This window comes from Arachis hypogaea, chromosome 18 (genome assembly GCF_003086295.3).
Source record: "Arachis hypogaea cultivar Tifrunner chromosome 18, arahy.Tifrunner.gnm2.J5K5, whole genome shotgun sequence".
Classification (NCBI taxonomy): Eukaryota; Viridiplantae; Streptophyta; class Magnoliopsida; order Fabales; family Fabaceae; genus Arachis; species Arachis hypogaea.
This window is the reverse complement of record NC_092053.1, coordinates 35,210,666-35,234,456: the sequence shown is the minus strand read 5'-3', so window position 1 is coordinate 35,234,456 and position 23,791 is coordinate 35,210,666. Positions and strand designations below refer to the sequence as shown.

Here is a 23,791-nt window from a genome sequence, read left to right as displayed (position 1 = left end):
TTTCACTTTGACTTATATTTTCAGTTCATTCTATAGGTAGGTGTTCGAATTTGAATTTATATAATGGACAATGTTCGATTCATTTAGTATTATACAATGGCTTTGCTTTAATAATATTTTCGATTTATTCTGTAGTCCAGGTTTGTCGTGGATGAACAATTTGTCCTAAAGGTCGGGATAACTTTCAAGACATTGGAAGAAGCTGGAAAGTTCTACAAAGATTATTCTAAACTTGCCGGTTTTTCTATCAAAATAAGGAACACAATTCGAAAGGGAGATGAGATTAAGAATCAACTAATCGTATGCAGTAGAGAAGGGAAGTGGAAATTCAAGATATCTCCAACTCTGAAGACAAACCCCTCAGTCGAAATAAACTGTCCAGCCAGGATTTACGTACATATATTGAAGGACGTCGATCTTTGGACAATTTCAAAAATTGTTCTGAACCATTCACACCCTTGCTATCTAGACCGAGCAGAGATGCTCAAATAACACAGAGAGCTAAGCATGTTTATGCATCGCACCATTGAAAACAACGAGGAAGTCGGAATCAGACCGAGTATAACACCCTAACTTTTAGCACCTCATGATCATACTAAAACTCTGAGCGCTACTTACCTCTAAACCTTTTTATTATATACTATCTTTATTTAATATTGAACCTTAATACGAACCGAAATTTTAATTAAGAAAACAAAATAGTTTTTACTTTTAATTACTTAACCACGAAGATATATATATATATATATATATATATATATATATATATATATATATATATCCACATAGCATTATATACATATACTTAGTAAAAGAATTTCAATTACAAGTCCTACCCCTCCAAAAACCAAAAGAATAAACGACGAGGGTAAATAAATTCTAACAACTCAACTTGTAAGCATAATCTTCTATGCTGCTGTAGCTCCACACTAAACATTGGCACTTGTAGCTGAAAATGGTGGAAATAGGGGGTAAGAATTGGGGAGTTCTTAGTAGGATCGGAGTTAGAAATTTAGTTCATTTTATATATATACTTGGTCAGCAATAACAGTCAGCAAGGGACAATCCAATTCAACAATTATAGAACACAGAATTCAAACAGCAATTAGCACACCCACAATCACATAAATACACTCACAAACAAATATGCACAAACACGTATGATGCATGTCTATTCCTAACGCAAGCCATGAGCTCATGTGTCGGTTGCCTACCCGCTTCTGACATTACCCAGACACGAGTCCCAGGTATGGCTTTCCAGATGCATACAGTATGCATATAGGTAGTGTTTGTTTAGTGTTCATGTCCATCAAAGACATGGACACGGGAGTACATGTGTGTTGTTTGTTTTGTGAGACACAAAAAAAGAGAGAGAGACGGTTACACACAAGAGTATATAAAATACGTGTATTTTGTGTCTCTCCCAAATCATGAGACACGAATTTTCATCCTGAGACATAAATTAAACTACAATTTTGGACAAATTTATCCTTAGTATTTTTTGAAAATTTCAGATTTATCCAAACCATTTGGCCCTTCTCTTCTCCTCCATCAGCACCTCAACCCCCTTCTTCTTCTTTCCAGATCTTCTTCCTTCCTTCTTTCTTTCTTTCTTTTTCTTCTTTTTTTCTTCTTCTTCTCTCTCTTAGAAGTCAGACCACTGTCTCGTCTCCGGCCTTCCTCAATCTCCTTGCCACCATTGCTAGCCGCATCCCTCACTTGGAACTCCGCCGACTCAACCTCTCCTCTCACCATTGTGTTGTCTCTCTTCTGCCTCTTGCCTCTGCGCTTCTGCATCTCGCCGTGCCTCCTTCCCTCCTTGTCACAGGTCTCACCGCATCGCCCTCTCTCACCGTTTCGGACTCGCCGTCAATGTGGGTGCTGCAGTTGTTCTATCTATTTCAACTTTATCTCAAAGGTTTTTTCTTTTTTAGATAATAATATTTGAACACAGATTTGGTTATTTGAGTTTAGTTTGACTGTTAAATTTTTTATACTGAATTTGTTGTAATTTGATTAATGTTATTGTGAGTATCATTATACTACCATTGTTTTGTTTCTATCTTCTTGTGCTTCTTTATTTTTATTTTTAAATTTTTTTCAGAATATATATTGTAAATCTTGTTTTGTTATGAGATTATGTAGATGAATGTTCTGGTTTTGTAATTAATTTTATTATGTAGATGAATGTTCTGCGTTCATTTTTTTTGCCATCGATTGCCATTGCTCCTCCATCAAGAACCGCTGCTTCTGCTCCTCCTTCTCTCTAAAAGGGTTCGGATTACGGGAGTCCAGATCCATCGTCATCCAGATTCGCCGGCGGCTTCAAGCTTCGACGGCGCTTCCCTCCACATCCTCTCTCTATCAACGTCATTCATCCTTTTCAGAAAGAACGTCTCTGATCTTTTCCTCTTCTATTATCCCTTTATTAAAAAAATTATCTGTGTATTTTATTTTACAGATATGCAACAAATTAAAATTTTTTTTATTTTATTAAATTTAATTTAAATTAGCATATTGTTGCTTTTATATTTGGTTGAAGATTATAATGGTATTGATGTTGATGATAACTCTGAAAGAAGGGGTTGGACAAAAATAGTGATAGAGAAGAATGATGGGGATAAAATTGACATTTTAGTAAAATTTTGAGTTGTATCTGTTGTGTCTAAGGTAATGTTTGTTTTCGGAGACAGGACACAGAGACATGGACAATATATGTTTAAAATGTGTTTGGAAGCAGAGACATGGACACGGAACATATTGTCTCTAAGACCGTTTTTTATATTTTTGTGTCCACTCTTTTACGAAGGACAATGATGGATACGGGATTTGGAAGAATGGACACAGACTTTTTATAAATTTTATTTTCCTTTTTGTCCATAAATATTTTTTATTATTCCACTATTATCCCTTCTTATTTTTTCTATAATTAGTCTTGAAACTTTTGAAAAATAAATATTATTAAAGGTAAAATTGATCTTTTAAAATGTTAAAAAATAATTTATAAGTTGTAATTGATTTTATATAATTTAAAGAAAAATTAGTATTTAGATAAAAAAAAATTGGTTTTCTAAATAAAAATAGATTTTTATGTGCAAAAACTAATTTTTTTCATGTAAAAACGGATTCTTTTTTAAAACTAATTTTTTATTTAAAATTAATTTGACTTATTAACCTAAACAAAATTTTTTATTAATCAAACTCAGATCTATTTTTTTATTAATCTTAACCATATGTATTCCTACATATTAATAATAAATTTAAAAATAAAATAAATATATTTATAATTTTTATTTTAATATAAATACTATTATATATTTTTTATTAAAATTTTTGGTCTCTTCAAACATTTTTTCAAGTTTCATCTATACTCCTATGTACTCTCATTCTCTATTAAATTAGTTTGTACTTGATGTAGAAAATTTGGAATCATATGGTTATTTTAGTCATTTTATATAATATTTTAGCCTTGTCCATGTGTATCCAAACATAATACTTGACATTACATTGGTGTCTTGTACATCGTATCCAAACACAATACACAAACAATAATTTTTAGTGTCTCCATCCTATTGTCTCTGTGTCAGTGTCATGTTCTGTCCTGTCTCTGAAAATAAACGCAGCCTAAGTTACCAAACAAGATGAAAAATTGAGTGTCTTTTATGTCTATGTACTCATGTGTATTTGTGTCTATGTCTTTATTATTTCAAGACATCAACCAAACGCAGCCATAAGTCTTACGGCCATGCCGCATACAATGTGACTTTTAAGTGTCTTTCAATATGCTTACATCTGAAAACAGTTCTCAGTGTGTGGGCGTACCCACTATACATTTGGCACTGAGGCTCAAACAAGGTTGCATCTGCTCTCATGTGGCAGACAGTCTTTTAAAGTCTTTTTATCTCTGCTCTCTTGTGGCAGAGATCTACTCCCCTGTGACAGATATTCCTTTAGTTAATATATTCTTTTCTTTCCTGTGCTCTACTCTTCTGTGGCAGAAGTTCATTAGATTCTTTTAGTTTTTGCTCTCTAATCTCCTGTGACAGAGATTCCTTTAGCTAATATATTTTTTTCTTTTCCTATCACTTCATAATACAATTTATCTTCGCATTATTCCCTCGTCTTTCCCTAAGTGTTTTATGGGAAAGAATTATAAAATACTTTAATTAAGTCTGCGTTCTCTCCTAATTAATATTCGTAATAAAATATTAACAATAATATAAATAGAATAATTTAAATGGTAAAAAATAATATTTATATATCTTAAAACTTAGTTTATAAATCCTTATTTTTAAACTTTTATTAATTACTTTCTAAATCACGAACTTTTTAATATTCTATTTTTAACCTTAATATTTTATAAAATTATATTTGGAATCCTCACTTATTTTTATATTTATAAAAATAACCTTGAACTTTTATAAAATATTCATTTTTACCCTCGTACTTTATTTATTACCCAAAATACTCGGAAACTTATATAGTTACAAATTGTACCTCGATTTTTATATACAAATACAATGTTATCCTTCAAAAATAAAGTTTAAATATCAATCTTCCTCTTGTACCAAAATCAAAATCCTTAGTCATTCTCTTTCAAAATATTACTTGTATTTTAATCTGTTTTCGTGTCTTTCGGTTATCAATTTTTCTCAACTTTTAATTTAATCTTTCAACCACCAAATCGTATCAATTTTCTCAAAATACCACCTCACAACAGTTCCAAAACTATTAAAATAACTACAGCTGAGCTATTCCTCATAGCCAAACCAACAAATCACAAGCAACAATAATTTAACATAAACTCATTCAAACTCAAATAATAATCAACCAAATCAATATTCACTTATCAAATTCACATTTAATTATTATAAAATTACACAGCCCTACCTCTTGACGAAATCAAAACAGCGAAAGTTTCAGAGAAGCTTTCTGACTAAGCTGCTGAAGAAAAAAACGTCAGAAATTGTCTATGTTTCCTAGAACTCCAATTGGCCAAACTCAAGAGGAAGAGGAACTACGTCACTGTCAACTTCTACCAGATGAAAGTAACACCAACGTATAGAAGAGGAGGATACGAACATTTTTACCAGATTAAATTTTTTATTGGTATTACGTAGCTCAAGAAATCAAAGTTAAAAAGTTTACGGTGCCATAATTTCTTTCATGGTGGATTCTATGGTGCCTTTTATTGTGGTGCCTAAATTGCCTAACTTGCTTTTATAAGTAAAAAATAAAATGTATAAAGTAAATATAAAATATTTAAAATTTATTAAATATTATTTCTTTACCTTTTTTAGTAAGTTAGGCATCATACTTTAGGCACCATAGCATTCACCTTCTTTCATTCTCTCTCACAGTTCGCTCTCTTCCTTCTCTCAAGACTCACGGCTGAATGATGAAGAAAAAAGAACTAAGATGGTGATGTGATGAGTTTAGGGGCATGTGTCGTGCCACATTTGGCTTGCTTGCTTTCTTTTTTTTTACTATGTATATATATAATGAATATATATAGGTAAATGCTATGGTGTTTAAAAGGTGATATCTATTTATTAAAAAGGGTTAAAAGTTATTATTTAATTTAAAGATATAAAAATAAATAATTTTTAAAAAATTAAAACTTACTACAAAAAATAAGTTAGACAAAAACTTATAGACACCATAGAATTAACCATATATATAATGGCATATATGTATGGGTTTTTTACTTAAATAAATGGTATGGAAGTCAAAATTACCTGATTCCCCTGAAATGGATTCTACAACGTGAATCCCCTCTTGGTATTATTATATAAATCGTCCTAGGCTGCATAGGGTTACATAAAACATGAATCATCTCAGCCTAGGATGATTAATGCATGAACATGTAAGGCAAATCAAACGTAAATCGTGGCAGGGTCTCCAGGGTTAGAAGAAGAGCATAAATCGTCCCAGGGTGGTAGGTTTCACGTGTTAATGGACTAACTCTCACTGGACTGCCACGATTTATGCATTATTGGGACCCTATTCAGGCTGGCACGAGTTATGTTTGTGTTCGTAACACTAACTGGGCTGGGACGATTTATGCCCAAGTTAGTAACCCTAAGGACCTAAGGACGAGTCATCTTTGTAGTGCAAGGTGAACTTGCTGCGGCGTAAAGGAGAGAGGAGGGTTGGGAGCCACCATTTTGATCGGAGAGGAAGTTTGGGGGGGAGAAGTGTTTCGGGTGTGGGGACCAGCCCGCGGCGGGGGTTCAACTGATGGTGGGCAGAGGCACCTGAGTGGCGCAGGTGGTGGTGGCAGTGGGCCGCCGGTGACCGGCTGGTGGAGGAAGTAATCTGTCTGGCGGTGATAATGGCCGCGAACCAAGGAGATATGTACCGCCTGAACGGCATTTCGCATGTTGCCGGATTTATTGATCAAGAGGTAAGTTTTTGAATTTTATAATGTTGTTGAGTCGAGGCCATGAGTATGTTAAGTACATTGATATGTTGGATGATATAGTATGTTGAATGATATTATATAGGGTGAATATGCATCTTAGAATATTTTTTGATTAAGACGTTGCCCGATACCATGTTTAGTGATTTAGTTAGTTTTTGGTTTAGTATAAGACGTTAGAAATCAGGGTTCTTAGTAGATTATGGAATTCGCTCATGTTAGAGGGATGGTTCTGATGGCAGAATCCCCAAAAATTTGTTGTTGTTACTATTGTTAGCAGGACCGAACCGGACCGGATCAGAGTGAATTGGTTTAAATCGATATCACTTGGTAAGACAGGTTCGACCGAACCGCTTGAGTTTCAAATTTTTTAAAAAATGTTGAAGTTGGGTTAATAGTGAAAATATGTATTTTAAATTTTAATTTTAAAATTTTTATATATTTTATTTTTTAATTACATAGGATCGGGTAAATCGGTTCAACTGGTTACCTGCCGGTTGAACCATTAACCCGGTTACGTGATCGGTTCGATCACCGGTTCGGTTCTGACTTCTATGGTTCTTACAATATATTGGTAATGTCGATAGGAACATGAAATATCATTATGAACATATCCATTTTGATGGCATCTGTGAGTTGGATATTTGTCTTGGACTGTGTAGATTTTCTATGTGTGTCTGTATAAGTGATGAGCGGATAATTTATACGCTTTTTGGCATTGTTTTTAGTATGTTTTTAGTAGGATCTAGTTACTTTTAGGGATGTTTTCACTAGTTTTTATGTTAAATTCATATTTCTGGACTTTACTATGAGTTTGTGTGTTTTTCTGTGATTTCAGATATTTTCTGGCTGAAATTGAGGGACTTGAGCAGAAATCAGATTCAGAGGTTGAAAAAGGACTGCTGATGCTGTTGGATTCTGACCTCCCTGCACTCAAAGTGGATTTTCTGGAGATACAGAACTCGAAATGGTGCGCTTCCAATTGCGTTGAAAAGTAGACATCCAGGGCTTTCCAGCAATATATAACAGTCCATACTTTGGCCAAGAATTGATGACGTAAACTGGCGTTCAACGCCAGCCTTCTGCCCAAATCTGGCGTCCAGCGCCAGAAAAGGATCCAAAACCAGAGTTGAACGCCCAAACTGGCACAGAAACTGGCGTTCAACTCCACAAATGGCCTCTGCATGTGCAACACTCAGGCTCAGCCCAAACATACACCAAGTGGGCTCCGGAAGTGGATTTATTCATCAATTACTTACTCATGTAAACCCTAGTGACTAGTTTATTATAAATAGGACCTCTTACTATTGTATTAGACGTCTTTTTGACCATCTTTGGATCCTGGATTGTATTTTGATCCTGTGATCACGTTTAGGGGGCTGGCCATCTCGGCCATGCCTGGACCTTCACTTATGTATTTTCATACGGTAGAGTTTCTACACTCCATAGATTAAGGTGTGGAGCTCTGCTGTTCCTCAAAGATTAATGCAAAGTACTACTGTTTTCTATTCAATTCTTCTTATTTCTCTTCTAAGATATCCATTCGCACCCAAGAACGTGATGAAGGTGATGATTATGTGCGACGCTCATCATCCTTCTCCCTTATGAACGCGTGCCTGACAAACACTTCTGTTCTACATGAAATAAGCTAGAATGAGTATCTCTTAGATCTCCTAACCAGAATCTTCGTGGCGTAAGCTAGAATGATGGCGGCATTCAAGAGAATCCGGAAGGTCTAAACCTTGTCTGTGGTATTCTGAGTAGGATTCAATGATTGAATGACTGTGACGAGCTTCAAACTCGCGAGTGCTGGGCGTTAGTGACAGACGCAAAAGGAGGGTGAATCCTACTCCAGCATGATCGAGAACCGACAGATGAATAGCCGTGCCGTGACAGGGTGCGTGAGCATATTATTCACTGAGAGGAGGGGATGTAGCCACTGACAACGGTGATGCCCTTGCATACAGCCAGCCATGGAAAGGAGTAAGACAGATTGGATGAAGATAGCAGGAAAGCAGAGGTTCAGAGGAACGAAAAGCATCTCCATTCGCTTATCTGAAATTCCTACCAATGATTTACATAAGTATCTCTATCTCTATTTTATTATATATTCGAAAACACCATTATCACTTTATATCCGCCTGACTGAGATTTACAAGGTGACCATAGCTTGCTTCATACCAACAATCTCCGTGGGATTCGACCCTTACTCATGTAAGGTATTACTTGGACGACCCAGTGCACTTGCTGGTTAGTTGTATCGAAGTTGTGACAATTATGAATTAAGATCAAAGCACCAAGCTTTGGAGCCATTACCAGGGATTGTTCGAGCCTGGACATCACAATTTCGTGCACCAAGTTTTTGGCGCCGTTGCCGGGGATTGTTCGAGTTTGGACAACTGACGGTTCGTCTTGTTGCTCAGATTGGGTAACTTTCTTTTCGTTTTCTTTTCAAAAATCTTTCAAAAATATTTTCAAAAAAATTTCTCTTTTGTTTTCGAAAAAAATAAAAATGTTTTCAAAAATTTATTCAAAATTTTTAAGAATGAATTCTAGTGTTTCATGAAGCATGTGAAGCCTGGCTGGCTGTAAAGCCATGTCTAAATTCATTTGGACTGAGGCTTGCAATTTGTTATAAAGAGCAAATTAGTTGTTGCTCATCCACCTGCTACTGATCCATGATCACCTGCTGAAGCTTGGCTGGCCATTGGCCATGTCTAGTGTTTTGGACTGGAGCTTTCTTTGAAAGCTTGGCTGGCTAGTGAGCCATGTCTAATTCCTGGACTGAAGCTTTAGACTAAGAATGCAAGATTCCTGGAATTCATATTAAAAATTTTGGAATCCTTATTTTTCTTTTTCATGTTAATTTTCGAAAAATACAAAAAAAATTTAGAAAATCATAAAAAATCAAAAATATTTTTCTGTTTTTTGTTTGAGTCTTGAGTCACATTATAAGTTTGGTGTCACTTGCATATGCATCTTGCATTTTTTCGAAAATATCATGCATTCATAGTGTTCTTCATGATCTTCAAGTTGTTCTTGGTAAGTCTTCTTGTTTGATCTTGATGATTTTTTTTGTTTTGTGTCTTTTCATGTTTATCATATGCATTCTTGAATTCTTAGTGCGTAAGCATTAAAGAATTCTAAGTTTGGTGTCTTGCATGTTTTCTTTGCATTAAAAATTTTTCAAAAATATGTTCTTGATGTTCATCTTGACATTCAAAGTGTTCTTGGTGTTCATCTTGACACTCATATCATTCATGCATGCATTCATTGTTTTGATTCAAAATTTTCATGCATTGGGTCTTTTTGTTGTTTTTCTCTCTCATCATAAAAATTCAAAAATCAAAAAAATATCTTTCCCTTTTTCTCTCATCAAATTCAAAAATTTGGATTGACTTTTTCAAAAATTTTTAAAATCAAGTTGTTTCTTATGAGTCAAATCAAATTTTCAATTTGAAAATCTTATCTTTTTCAAAATCCTTTTCAAAAATAAAATCTTTTTCAAAATTCTTAGTTATTTTCGAAAATTTCAAAAATATTTTTCAAAAATCTTTTTCTTATTTTTATATCAAATTTTCGAAAATAACATAATCAATTAATGTTTTGATTCAAAAATTTGAAGTTTGTTACTTGCTTGTTAAGAAAGATTCAAACTTTAAGTTCTAGAATCATATCTTGTGATTTCTTATGAATCAAGTCATTAATTGAGATTTTAAAAATCAAATCTTTTTCAAAAACTAATTCCTATCACATCTTTTCAAAAATATCTTCTTATCTTATCTTTTTCAAAAATATCTTTTCAAAATATCTTTTCTAACTTCCTAACTCCTTATCTTTTCAAAATTGGTTTTCAAAATTTGTTTCAACTAACTAACTAACTTTTTGTTTGTTTCTTAACTTTTTCAAAACTACCTAACTAACTCTCTCTCTCTCATTTTCGAAAATATCTTCCCCCTTTTTCAAAATTTCTTTTTAATTAACTATTATTTTAAATTTTAAATCTTAATTTTCAAAAAAACTACTAACATTTTTCAAAAACCATTTTCGAAAATCACTAACTCTTTTTCAAAAATATTTTTCGAAAAAATTCTCTCTCTCCCATCTCATTCTATTTATTCATTCATATCCTAACATCTCATCTCACCTCTCTTCCATCCTCACAGTTGTGTTTCTTCCATTATATTACATTCTTTGTCTCCCCCTCTTCTTCCACTCACAAAGGGATCCCTATATGTGGTATAAAGGATCTCTATTATTATTATTATTTTTCTGTGCCTTCTTCTTTGTCATATGAGCAGGAGCAAGGACAAGAACATTCTTGTGGAAGCAGATCCAGAACCTGAAAGGACTCTGAAGAGAAAATTAAGAGAAGCTAAAATACAACAATCCAGAGATAACCTTTCAGAAATTTTCGAACAGGCAGAGGAGATGGCAGCCGAAAATAATGATAATGTAAAGAAGATGCTTGGTGACTTTACTGCACCTAATTCCAATTTACATGGAAGAAGCATCTCCATTCCTGCCATTGGAGCAAACAACTTTGAGCTGAAACCTCAATTAGTTTCTCTAATGCAGCAGAACTGCAAGTTTCATGGACTTCCATCTGAAGATCCTTTTCAGTTCTTAACTGAATTCTTGCAGATATGTGATACTGTTAAGACTAATGGAGTAGATCCTGAAGTCTACAGGCTCATGCTCTTCCCTTTTGCTGTGAGAGACAGAGCTAGATTATGGTTGGATTCTCAACCCAAAGACAGCCTGAACTCTTGGGATAAGCTAGTCACGGCTTTCTTAGCCAAGTACTTTCCTCCTCAAAAGCTGAGCAAGCTTAGAGCTGATGTTCAAACCTTCACGCAGAAAGAAGGTGAATCCCTCTATGAAGCTTGGGAAAGATACAAACAGTTGACCAAAAAGTGTCCTTCTGACATGCTTTCAGAATGGACCATCCTGGATATATTCTATGATGGTTTATCTGAGCTATCAAAGATGTCACTGGACACTTCTGCAGGTGGATCCATTCACCTAAAGAAAACGCCTGCAGAAGCTCAAGAACTCATTGATATGGTTGCTAATAACCAGTTCATGTACACTTCTGAAAGGAATCCTGTGAGTAATGGGACACCTATGAAGAAGGGAGTTCTTGAAGTTGATACTCTGAATGCCATATTGGCTCAGAATAAAATACTGACTCAGCAAGTCAATATGATTTCTCAAAGTCTGCATGGAATGCAAGCTGCATCCAACAGTACTCAAGAGGTATCTTCTGAAGAAGAAGCCTATGATCCTGAGAACCCTGCAATAGCTGAGGTAAATTACTTAGGTGAACCTTATGGAAACACCTATAACTCAACATGGAGAAATCATCCAAATTTCTCATGGAAGGATCAAAAGCCCCAACAAGGCTTTAATAATGGTGGAAGAAACAGGTTTAGCAATAGCAAGCCTTTTCCATCATCAACTCAGCAACAGACAGAGAACTCTGAACAAAATGCTTCTAATTTAGCAAATCTAGTCTCTGATCTATCTAAGGCCACTGTAAGTTTCATGAATGAAACAAGGTCTTCCATTAGAAATCTGGAAGCACAAGTGGGCCAGCTGAGTAAAAGGATCACTGAAATCCCTCCTAGTACTCTCCCAAGCAATACAGAAGAGAACCCAAAAGGAGAGTGCAAGGCCATTGACATAAGCGCCATGGCCGAACCTGTGAGGAGAGGAGAGGACGTGAATCCCAAGGAGGAAGACCTCCTGGGACGTCCAGTGATCAATAAGGAGCTTCCCTCTGAGGAATCAAAGGACTCTGAGGCTCATCTAGAGACCATAGAGATTCCATTGAACCTCCTTATGCCCTTCATGAGCTCTGATGAGTATTCCTCTTCTGAAGAGAATGAGGATGTTACTGAAGAGCAAACTGCCAAGTTTCTTGGTGCAATCATGAAGCTGAATGCCAAATTATTTGGCATTGATACTTGGGAAGTTGAACCTCCCTTGTTCATCAATGAACTAAGTGATCTGGATCAACTGACATTGCCTCAGAAGAGACAGGATTCTGGAAAGTTCATAATACCCTGTACCATAGGCACCATGATCTTTAAGACTCTATGTGACCTTGGTTCAGGAATAAACCTCATGCCCCTCTCTGTAATAGAGAAACTGGGAATCTATGGGGTGCAAGCTGCTAAAATCTCACTAGAGATGGCAGACAGCTCAAGAAAACAGGCTTATGGACAAGTAGAAGATGTATTAGTAAAGGTTGAGGGCCTTTACATCCCTGCTGATTTCATAGTCCTGGATACTGGAAAGGAAGAGGATGAATCCATCATCCTGGGAAGACCTTTCCTGGCCACAGCAAGAGCTGTGATTGATGTTGACAGAGGTGAAATATTCCTTCAATGGAATGAGGACTCCCTTGTGTTTAAAACTCAAGGATCTCCCTCTGCAACCATGGAGAGGAAGCAGAAAAAGCTTCTCTCCAAGCAGAGTCAACCAGAGCCCCCACAGTCAAACTCTAAGTTTGGTGTTGGGAGGCCACAACCAAACTCTAAGTTTGGTGTTGAACTCCCATATCCAAACTCTAAGTTTGGTGTTGGAGAGTCTCAACAAAGCTCTGCACATCTGTGAGGCTCCATGAGAGCCCACTGTCAAGCTATTGACATTAAAGAAGCGCTTGTTGGGAGGCAACCCAATGTTTATCTAATTCTTATTTTTATTGTTTTTCATGTTTTCTTAGGTTCATGATCATGTGGAGTCACAAAATAAATATAAAAATTGAAAACGGAATCAGAAACAGCAGAAGAAAAATCACACCCTGGAGGAGCATCTGTCTGGAGTTCAAACGCCAGAACAGAGCATGGTTCTGGCGCTGAACGCCCAAAATGGGCAGCTTTTGGGCGCTGAACGCCAGAACAGGCATGGTTCTGGCGTTCAACGCCAGAAATGGCACACAATTGGGCGTTGAACGCCCAAAATGGCCACCAACCTGGCGCTGAACGCCCAGAGTTGGGTACAAAGGCATTTTTACATGCCTAATGGGTGCAGGGATGTAAATGCCTTGACACCTCAGGATCTGTGAACCCCACAGGATCCACTCAGGATCTGTGGACCCCACAGGATCATCTCAGGATCTGTGGACCCCACAGGATCCCCACCTACCTCCACTCACCTCTTATCACCACTCTCTTTCACACAACCCCATAAACACTCTTCCCCAAAAACCCTTCACCAATCACCTCAAACTCTCTTCCCCATCACCTCTTCACCACTCACATCCATCCACTCTTCCCCATAAACCTACCTCATAAACTCCACCTACATTCAAAATTCAAAAACCAATTTCCCACCCAAACCCACCCATATGGCCGAACTTTAAACCCCCCTCCCTTCCCTATATAAAGACCTCCATTCTTCACCAAATTCACACAACACACCCCTCTACACTCTCCTTGGCCGAAGCCACATCTCCCTCTCCCTCTCCATATTTCTTCTTCTTCTTCTTCTATTCTTTTGTTTATTGCTTGAGGGCGAGCAATATTCTAAGTTTGGTGTGGTAAAAGCATAGCTTTTTTGTTTTTCCATTACCATTGATGGCACCCAAGAACGGAGAATCCTCTAGAAGAGGGAAAGGGAAGACAAAAGCTTCCACATCCGAGTCATGGGAGATGGAAAGGTTCATCTCCAAAGCCCATCAAGACCACTTCTATGATGTTGTGGCCAAGAAGAAGGTGATCCATGAGGTCCCTTTCAAACTCAAAAGAAATGAGTATCCGGAGATCCGACATGAAATTCAAAGAAGAGGTTGGGAAGTTCTAACAAATCCCATCCAACAAGTTGGCATCCTAATGGTTCAAGAGTTCTATGCCAATGCATGGATCACCAAGAACCATGATCAAAGTAAGAACCCGGATCCAAAGAACTATGTTACAATGGTTCGGGGGAAATACTTAGATTTTAGTCCGAAAATTGTGAGGTTGACGTTCAACTTGCCATACATGGAAGAGAACGCACGCCCCTACACAAGGAGAGTCAACTTTGATCAAAGGTTGGACCAAGTCCTTATGGACATATGTGTAGAAGGAGCTCAATGGAAGATTGACTCCAAAGGCAAGCCGGTTCAACTAAGAAGATTGGACCTCAAGCCTGTAGCTAGAGGATGGTTGGAGTTCATTCAATGCTCAATCATTCCCACTAGCAACCAGTCTGAAGTTACTATAGACCGGGCCATCATGATCCATAGCATCATGATTGGAGAAGAGGTGGAAGTTCATGAGATTATACCTCAAGAACTCTACAAGGTGGCTGACAAGTCATCCACTATGGCAAGGTTAGCCTTTCCTCACCTCATCTGCCACCTATGCAATTTGGCTGGGATTGACATAGAGGGAGATATCCTCATCAAAGAGGACAAGCCCATCACTAAGAAAAAGATGGAGCAAGCAAGAGAGCCCAATCATGGAGCTCAAGAGGCGCAAGAAGCTCATTTCCATGAGATCCCGGAGATGCCTCAAATGCACTTTCCTCCACAAAATTATTGGGAGCAGATCAACACCTCCCTAGGAGAATTGAGTTCCAATATGGGACAACTAAGGGTGGAACATCAAGAGCACTCCATCATGCTTCATGAAATAAGAGAAGATCAAAAAGCAATGAGGGAGGAGCAACAAAGACAAGGAAGAGACATAGAAGAGCTCAAGGACATCACTAAGGTGGACTCATTCCTTGTTCTTACTTTCTCTGTTTTTCGTTTTCTATGTTATGTTCTTATCTATGTTTGTGTCTTCATTACATGATCATTAGTAGTTAGTAACTTTGTCTTAAAGTCATGAATGTCCTATGAATCCATCACCTCTCTTAAAATAAAAACTGTTTTAATTCAAAAGAACAAGAAGTACATGAGTTTTGAATTTATCCTTGAACTTAGTTTAATTATATTGATGTGGTGATAATGCTTCTTGTTTTCTGAATGTATGCTTGAACAGTGCATATGTCTTTTGAATTGTTGTTTAAGAATGTTAAATATGTTGGCTCTTGAAAGAATGATGACTAGGAGACATGTTATTTGATAATCTGAAAAATCATAAAAATGATTCTTGAAGCAAGAAAAAGCAGCAAAAAAAAAAAAAAAAAACAAAGCTTGCAGAAAAAAAAAAGAAAGAAAAAAAAAATAGGCAAAAAAAAATAGAAAGAAAAAGAAAAAGCAAGCAGAAAAAGCCAATAACCCTTAAAACCAAAAGGCAAGGGCAAATAAAAAGGATCCCAAGGCTTTGAGCATCAGTGGATAGGAGGGCCTAAAGGAATAAAATCCTGGTCTAAGCGGCTAAACCAAGCTGTCCCTAACCATGTGCTTGTGGCATGTAGGTGTCAAGTGAAAACTTGAGACTGAGCGGTTAAAGTCAAGGTCCAAAGCAAAAGAAGAGTGTGCTTAAGAACCCTGGACACCTCTAATTGGGGACTTTAGCAAAGCTGAGTCACAATCTGAAAAGGTTCACCTAATTATGTGTCTGTGGCATTTATGTATCTGGTGGTAATACTGGAAAACAAAGTGCTTAGGGCCACGGCCAAGACTCATAAAGAAGCTGTGTTCAAGAATCATCATACTGAACTAGGAGAGTCAATAACACTATTCGAAATCTGAAGTTCCTATAGATGCCAATCATTCTGAACCTCAATGGATAAAGTGAGATGCCAAAACTATTCAAGAGGCAAAAAGCTATAAGTCCCGCTCATATGATTGCAGCTATGTTTCATTGATAGTTTGGAATTTATAGTATATTCTCTTCTTTTTATCCTATTTTGATTTTCAGTTGCTTGGGGACAAGCAACAATTTAAGTTTGGTGTTGTGATGAGCGGATAATTTATACGCTTTTTGGCATTGTTTTTAGTATGTTTTTAGTAGGATCTAGTTACTTTTAGGGATGTTTCCACTAGTTTTTATGTTAAATTCACATTTCTGGACTTTACTATGAGTTTGTGTGTTTTTCTGTGATTTCAGATATTTTCTGGCTGAAATTGAGGGACTTGAGCAGAAATCAGATTCAGAGGTTGAAAAAGGACTGCTGATGCTGTTGGATTCTGACCTCCCTGTACTCAAAGTGGATTTTCTGGAGCTACAGAACTCGAAATGGCGCGCTTTCAATTGCGTTGGAAAGTAGAAATCCAGGGCTTTTAAGCAATATATAATAGTCCATACTTTGGCCAAGAATTGACGACGTAAACTGGCGTTCAACGCCAGCCTTCTGCCCAAATATAGCGTCCAGCGCCAGAAAAGGATCCAAAACCAGAGTTGAACGCCCAAACTGGCACAGAAACTGGCGTTCAACTCCACAAATGGCCTCTGCACGTGCAACACTCAGGCTCAGCCCAAACACACACCAAGTGGGCTCCGGAAGTGGATTTATTCATCAATTACTTACTCATGTAAACCCTAGTGACTAGTTTATTATAAATAGGACCTCTTACTATTGTATTAGACGTCTTTTTGACCATCTTTGGATCCTGGATTGTATTTTGATCCTGTGATCACGTTTAGGGGGCTGGCCATCTCGGCCATGCCTGGACCTTCACTTATGTATTTTCATACGGTAGAGTTTCTACACTCCATAGATTAAGGTGTGGAGCTCTGCTGTTCCTCAAAGATTAATGCAAAGTACTACTATTTTCTATTCAATTCTTCTTATTTCTCTTCTAAGATATCCATTCGCACCCAAGAACGTGATGAAGGTGATGATTATGTGCGACGCTCATCATCCTTCTCCCTTATGAACGCGTGCCTGACAAACACTTCTGTTCTACATGAAATAAGCTAGAATGAGTATCTCTTAGATCTCCTAACCAGAATCTTCGTGGCGTAAGCTAGAATGATGGCGGCATTCAAGAGAATCCGGAAGGTCTAAACCTTGTCTGTGGTATTCTGAGTAGGATTCAATGATTGAATGACTGTGACGAGCTTCAAACTCGCGAGTGCTGGGCGTTAGTGACAGACGCAAAAGGAGGGTGAATCCTACTCCAGCATGATCGAGAACCGACAGATGAATAGCCGTGCCGTGACAGGGTGCGTGAGCATATTATTCACTGAGAGGAGGGGATGTAGCCACTGACAACGGTGATGCCCTTGCATACAGCCAGCCATGGAAAGGAGTAAGACAGATTGGATGAAGATAGCAGGAAAGCAGAGGTTCAGAGGAACGAAAAGCATCTCCATTCGCTTATCTGAAATTCCTACCAATGATTTACATAAGTATCTCTATCTCTATTTTATTATATATTCGAAAACACCATTATCACTTTATATCCGCCTGACTGAGATTTACAAGGTGACCATAGCTTGCTTCATACCAACAATCTCCGTGGGATTCGACCCTTACTCACGTAAGGTATTACTTGGACGACCCAGTGCACTTGCTGGTTAGTTGTATCGAAGTTGTGACAATTATGAATTAAGATCAAAGCACCAAGCTTTGTAGCCATTACCAGGGATTGTTCGAGCCTGGACATCACAATTTCGTGCACCAATAAGGACCTGAAATAATGATGTGCTTATGTTTGCGTATTTTCAGCCAACCCGATGCGTTAGGAGCGTGCATCGGCAACAGAAGATGATACTGCATGATCGTATACTCCCATACTTAGATCGTGCCAACCTATTACATGTTGCTCGGTTGAATGATTATTGGTTCAAGCTTGATGAGCCGCTGATCAGTGCTTTTGTGGAGCGATGGCGTCCCGAGACGCATACGTTCCATATGCCATTTGGGGAGTGTACCATAATACTACAACATGTGGCATACCAGTTTGGCCTTCCTATTGACGGTCATCCAGTAAGTGGGTGCCTCAACGACTTCGAGCAGTTGATGGAGGGTGGCAAGCCTGCATGGGTGTGGTTTGGAGAGTTATTTGGTGAACTCCCACCGGATGATTGCATCGATGACTTCACAGTTTCTTTTTCTTGGTTCCAGAACAAGTTTAGAGTATTGCCCGCTCATGCGTCAGGGGAGACGGTTCAGATCTATGCACGGGGTTACATTATGATGTTGTTGTCCACCGCGCTGTTCACGGATAAGTCTGGTGCCAGGGTACACTTACGGTGGCTCCCGTATGTTGCAGACCTCGATGGACTCGGCAAGTACAGCTGGGCTTCGGCCACTTTGTCTTGGTTGTACAGGTGTCTCTGTAGGGTTGCGAATCGGAATGTAAAGAACCTCGCTGGACCGTTGTCACTACTAAAGTCTTGGATTTTTTGGCATTTCCCGGCATTCAGGCCTAGAGGGTTTGACGCTATTCTCTGGCCGCTTGCTGCGAGGTATATCATTTTGATGCAACATCATGGTTATGCATATGTTTGTATCATATTTTATAGGCTCACTTCTGGTCGCTTTGTAATGGAGCAGGTGGGGTCGGTTTCTTCCGTCGTCGGATGAGAAGGGACCTCGTGTGATTGCTACCCGACACAGATTAGATAGGCTGACTGGCGATGATGTAAGTTTGAATGTCTATAATGCTATGTGCTGCATTTCTATTTTCATATACTCGGTTGGTAATGTTGACTGATTTCCATGTTGCAGTTCATTTGGATGCTGTACAACAGTCTTGAGGTAATCCAAGTAGTCCATCCTGACATACTCTAGCCTGACCACACGCTTTTATGGAAGTCGACCACTGCGTTGATATACTTTGCGTCAATAGAGTGGTATCAAGTTGATAGGGTGTTATCCCAGCTCGGGGGAGTTCAGCACATCCCAGAGCCAACCATCAACATCGACTTCTTGTTATCGAAGGATGGTAGAGGACCCACTAGGTGGTTTCCGGAGGTATTCGCCACATGGCATCAGTGTTGGGATGAGAGACGTCAGAGCGTGCTTTCGTTTCAGTTGGTTCCAGACCCCCGTCCGTCTGCTGAATATCTCGACTGGTGGTTCCGTGTAGCACGTAGGTTCCTTTCACATGATCGTCTACTCATGGATCCTCAAGTGGGTGGAGTTCCCGTAGATGCTCCAGTTCGGGGTCATGTTGCTGCACCTGCTAGGCAGCAAGGACCAAATGTGCCTGACAATAGGCGGAGAGCGACCCATGCGCGTGTGGGGACTCGATACAGCCAGCCTGTTGGGGCAAGATTCGAGGATGCTCTTGGGATAGATGAGGATCTAGAGCATCACGATGATGATGGCGGTGATGGAGGTGATGATGGCGGTGACGGGGGAGATGATGGTGGAACTGGCCACCAGGGTCATCGAGGGGGTTGGGGGCATGGTGGTGGCGGGTCTGGTTGGGGTTGGGGTGGTGGAGATGGTTGGGGAGGAGGTGGCGGTGGGGGTACTGGTTGGGGAGGCGGTGCGAGTGGATCTGGGTGGAGAGAGGGTGGTGGTGGTGGTTCTGGTTGGGGTGGGGGTGCTAGTGGATTTGGGTGGGGTTGGGGTGGTGGTAGTGGGGGAGGAGGGGGTGGAGCTAGAGGTGGATCAGGACGGGGAGGTGGTAGTACCTCCAGAGGGCATGTTGCTGGGCATCAGGGTGATACAGATGTTGTAGGGGTTGAGGGCTCTTTATTCCATTGTACTACTGAGGGTGGGAGTGGAGGTGTCCAGGCTGATGCGGCCACATTGTTCTCCGACTTCGGCAGCCCGAACCAGATGGAGCAGGTATTCGGCGCTGGTTCAGAGTTTTTTGCAGACTTTTCCCAGTTCGGGAGCCCAGCTGGTGATTACAGGCCACAGTTTGATGGTGTTACGGTGGATCTCAACGTCGACTTGAATGAAGTGCCGACTGGATATCAAGGAGGCGAATTTGCTTTGGGAGGCACTCCAGCATCTGCCTTTGGTGGACTGAGACAACACCCACCGCCTGTTCTGCTGGAGCCTGCAGATGCCGATGATAGCAGGCCCCCAGATGCGTTTGTCCCAGTCACGCAGCGGAGGAAGCGCGTGATCAAGCCGGCAAAGTGAGGCACAGGTTCACACATGTGTTAGTTATCGTTGGCGGATAGATCTTGGCCAGTGCGTAGTGTTGTTTTTATAGTTGGTCTTATGATTTATGTTACTTGTGTTAGGACTTCTTGGTCGAACTTAACTACCTTGTTCATTTCATACATGTTTTGCTACTTTATGGGTTTGTATCTTACCATTTGGTACATGTTTATATTTGGTACATGTTTTATGTTACTATCGTTTCCTATCTTTGACTGTGTTGTGCATGACGTAATATGTTTCGTTCGCGTATCACTACCATGAGGTAATACAAGATAAGTATAAGTCCAAACAAAAGCATAGTCAATGTAAATTAAGAACACACGAATTCAAGTACATATAGATCACCTTAACAAAGGCATATAACGAATGTAAACTTAAAAAGTACACGACATATTATACAGACGCATGAGCAATAGTAAACACTCATAAGCTAACGGCGCCTATGCATTGCTACCTTCATGCGATCCAGAAGCTCCCGGTCACTGTGGACAGTTTCTTCTGGTATGACCTGGGGTCCTACACAGTCCGCATCTCTTCGGTCTATCCGGATCTGCCTCATCCATACTATTCCTTATTCTAGTGCTCCGAGGTCTTCCAACTGTAGCCCGCATCATGCCGGGATTGGGGATGACACGAGGTCCCTCGTATACGGGTAAGAGATCATCCTGGATAGGCGGAGAGAAACCCATCTTGTAGACATTGAACACGGTCTTCATACGGTAGACTTCATCAACGTAAGTCCTCCAATCCAGTCTACAAAATGAGCATGCTGCAAGCACATGACGACACGGGTAGTGGATGGCTTGAAATTACCTACAGTCGCATGTGCGGGCGGATAGAGACACCCGACACACACTCATTGCAATCCTCCCCGCAGTCGGCGCAAGTTCCTCAACGACAAACTCAGAGTTTCCCCTGTCATACAGATCCACCCTCATATTTCTAGAGGCTTGTAGATTCCTCTCGATCGCCTTCACAAGGGTTTGACAAAATTCTTGCTTTGTCCCGACCTGAGACTCGGCCTCCTTTCCCTTCCTCACAAAGAGCTCGGCCAAACGCCCATATGTTGACTTAACTAACGAACCCACCGGGAGGTTGCGTGTACCCTTAAACACGGCGTTGATACACTCGGAGATGTTAGTCATCATATGACCATATCGACGACCACCATCCCGATATTGGGTCCACAACTCCAACTCAATCCTGTCGCACCATTCAACCATTGCAGGATCTTCCTTCCGCAAAATGTCCATGTAATACCGGTGATCCTCCTCAGTCTTTGCATATGCGGCATTCACGAGAATCCTCCGGGCTTCCTTAGACTTGTATGATAGTGCGAAGTTAGCCGCGATGTGTCACACACAAAATGCCCGGTATACTGTCGGTGGGAGCCATCCGCCGTCCTCCGCAAGCAAGGCAGCCTTGATGGCATTGTGTCGATCAGATATGACTAAAATGCCAGGTTGAGGGGTGACATGCTGGCGGAGGTGGCTGAGGAAAAACTTTCACGAATCCGTGTTTTCCCCTTCGACTAACCCGAAAGCCACTGAGAGAATGTTCGAGTTTCCATCCTGGGCAATAGCCATTTGAAGAGTGCCGCCATACTTCCCATACAAATGGGTCCCGTCGATGGATATCAGTGGCTTGCAATAGTTAAATGCCTCAATGCATGGAGGAAACGTCCAAAATAGTCGATGAAAGAAAACCGTTAACGCATCTACGATATTACCTATCCTTACTGGCGAAGTGCGCAAAAGCGCAATAGTACCCGATATATACAACTGAACCCTGATGATCCAACGTGGTATGTGGTTGTAAGACTCCTCCCAATCTCCATATATTTGAGCAATTGCCTTCTGCTTGCCCATCCAAACCTTCCTGTAGCTGGGCTTGAATCCAAACTTCGAAGACACCGCATTCTGTAACACCTTAACTGAGACCGATGCATCAGCCATCACCAATGACAGAATCGAGGCACATATGACATGGTAATCAAGCTGTCTATGATCCGTCGATATCTCCGTTGCTAGACACGTGTGTGGTTCGCTGTACTTTCTGACTTCCCAGTAGCCTTTCCTCTGCCTCATAGTGACACGGATCAGCCAGTTACAACCATTCCCGAACTGGACACACTTCCCATGATACTTCAACTGGTCGGACTCAAACACTTTATACTCTACACCCCGCCGAATATTATAACTCTTGATTGTTAGTACAGCTTCCTCTTTTGTTTCAAACCGTTGCCCGACCTCAAACTCGTTCGTGCCAATCACGCTAGGCCTTTCTCCATGAATCACAGGGTGATGCTAATCTACATTTGCGGCCTGGTTCATAGCTTCAAGGTCCAATGTGGTAAAGTGTCAAGGGTACTGCTGTGTACCACTGCTACCATGGGTTTGAGCTCCCCCGGCAAATGCAGTGTCCTCTTCACCGTCGCTCTCGTCACCAATAATTGGTGGCTCCGAATCTGACCCATCATCACCTATAGCCTCCGTAAACGGATCTCTCTCTCTTACCTCCATGAATGCGGGTACACCGTCCACTACATGTGCAGATCCCATAGCAGCTGCAAGCTGGCCGAAGCTCCGCCCATCACCCAAGTCATCACCCGGGACAGGCAAATCAGCAGCAAAAGATGGGGACAAAACAAGTGGAGTCACTGGTTGCCCTGTTGGAATGGCGGTGGAAGTCCCTTCTATGACGCTAGTGGGCAGTTTCGGAGCAGATCCCCCGCTACTGCCCTCCACGTCAACCATTCTGGCAAACAACTCCAGCGCGCCTAAGTCGGAAAATATTGATTGACTGTGAAATATAACTCGCATGTCGTCATCACCCAACATCGCGTACTTCCCAAACTTAACATAACCTTGCTTCAATGATATCGGAATACGAAAAAATAATTGCTTCACGCATTTTTTACCACACTTTCCAGCCTTCTCTAATATACTACTGTGCAAATCCATCAACGTCGTTGACGGAGTTATAAACACACCTATCTACTTTTTGCTAGAAAAAGTTACACCCTCACTTGTGTTTTCATCAATTTTTTTCCGGTGATGCACTAACAAGAAAATACTTTCCGCCATCTCTCACACCCTCAACAAATGTCCCGTGTGGCTCATCTGTTTGAAACTCGTTTATTTATAGAGTTTCTGACTGTGTAAATCGTCCTTAGGTCCTTAGGGTTACTAACTTGGGCATAAATCGTCCCAGCCCAGTTAGTGTTACGAACACAAACATAACTCGTGCCAGGCTGAATAGGGTCCCAATAATGCATAAATCGTGGCAGCCCAGTGAGAGTTAGCCCATTAACACGTGAAACCTACCACCCTGGGACGATTTATGCTCTTCTTCTAACCCTGGAGACCCTGCCACAATTTACGTTTGATTTGCCTTACATGTTCATGCATTAAT

General features: G+C 40.0%; 1 non-coding gene across 1 annotated transcript; it reads right to left on the bottom strand.

The window, feature by feature from the left end:
- Nucleotides 1-11,248: 11,248 nt before the first annotated feature.
- On the bottom strand, nucleotides 11,249-11,356 carry LOC112773885 (small nucleolar RNA R71). The gene has a single exon (XR_003188409.1). It is a non-coding gene; the product is annotated as a small nucleolar RNA R71 (small nucleolar RNA).
- Between the last annotated feature and the right edge of the window lie 12,435 nt (nucleotides 11,357-23,791).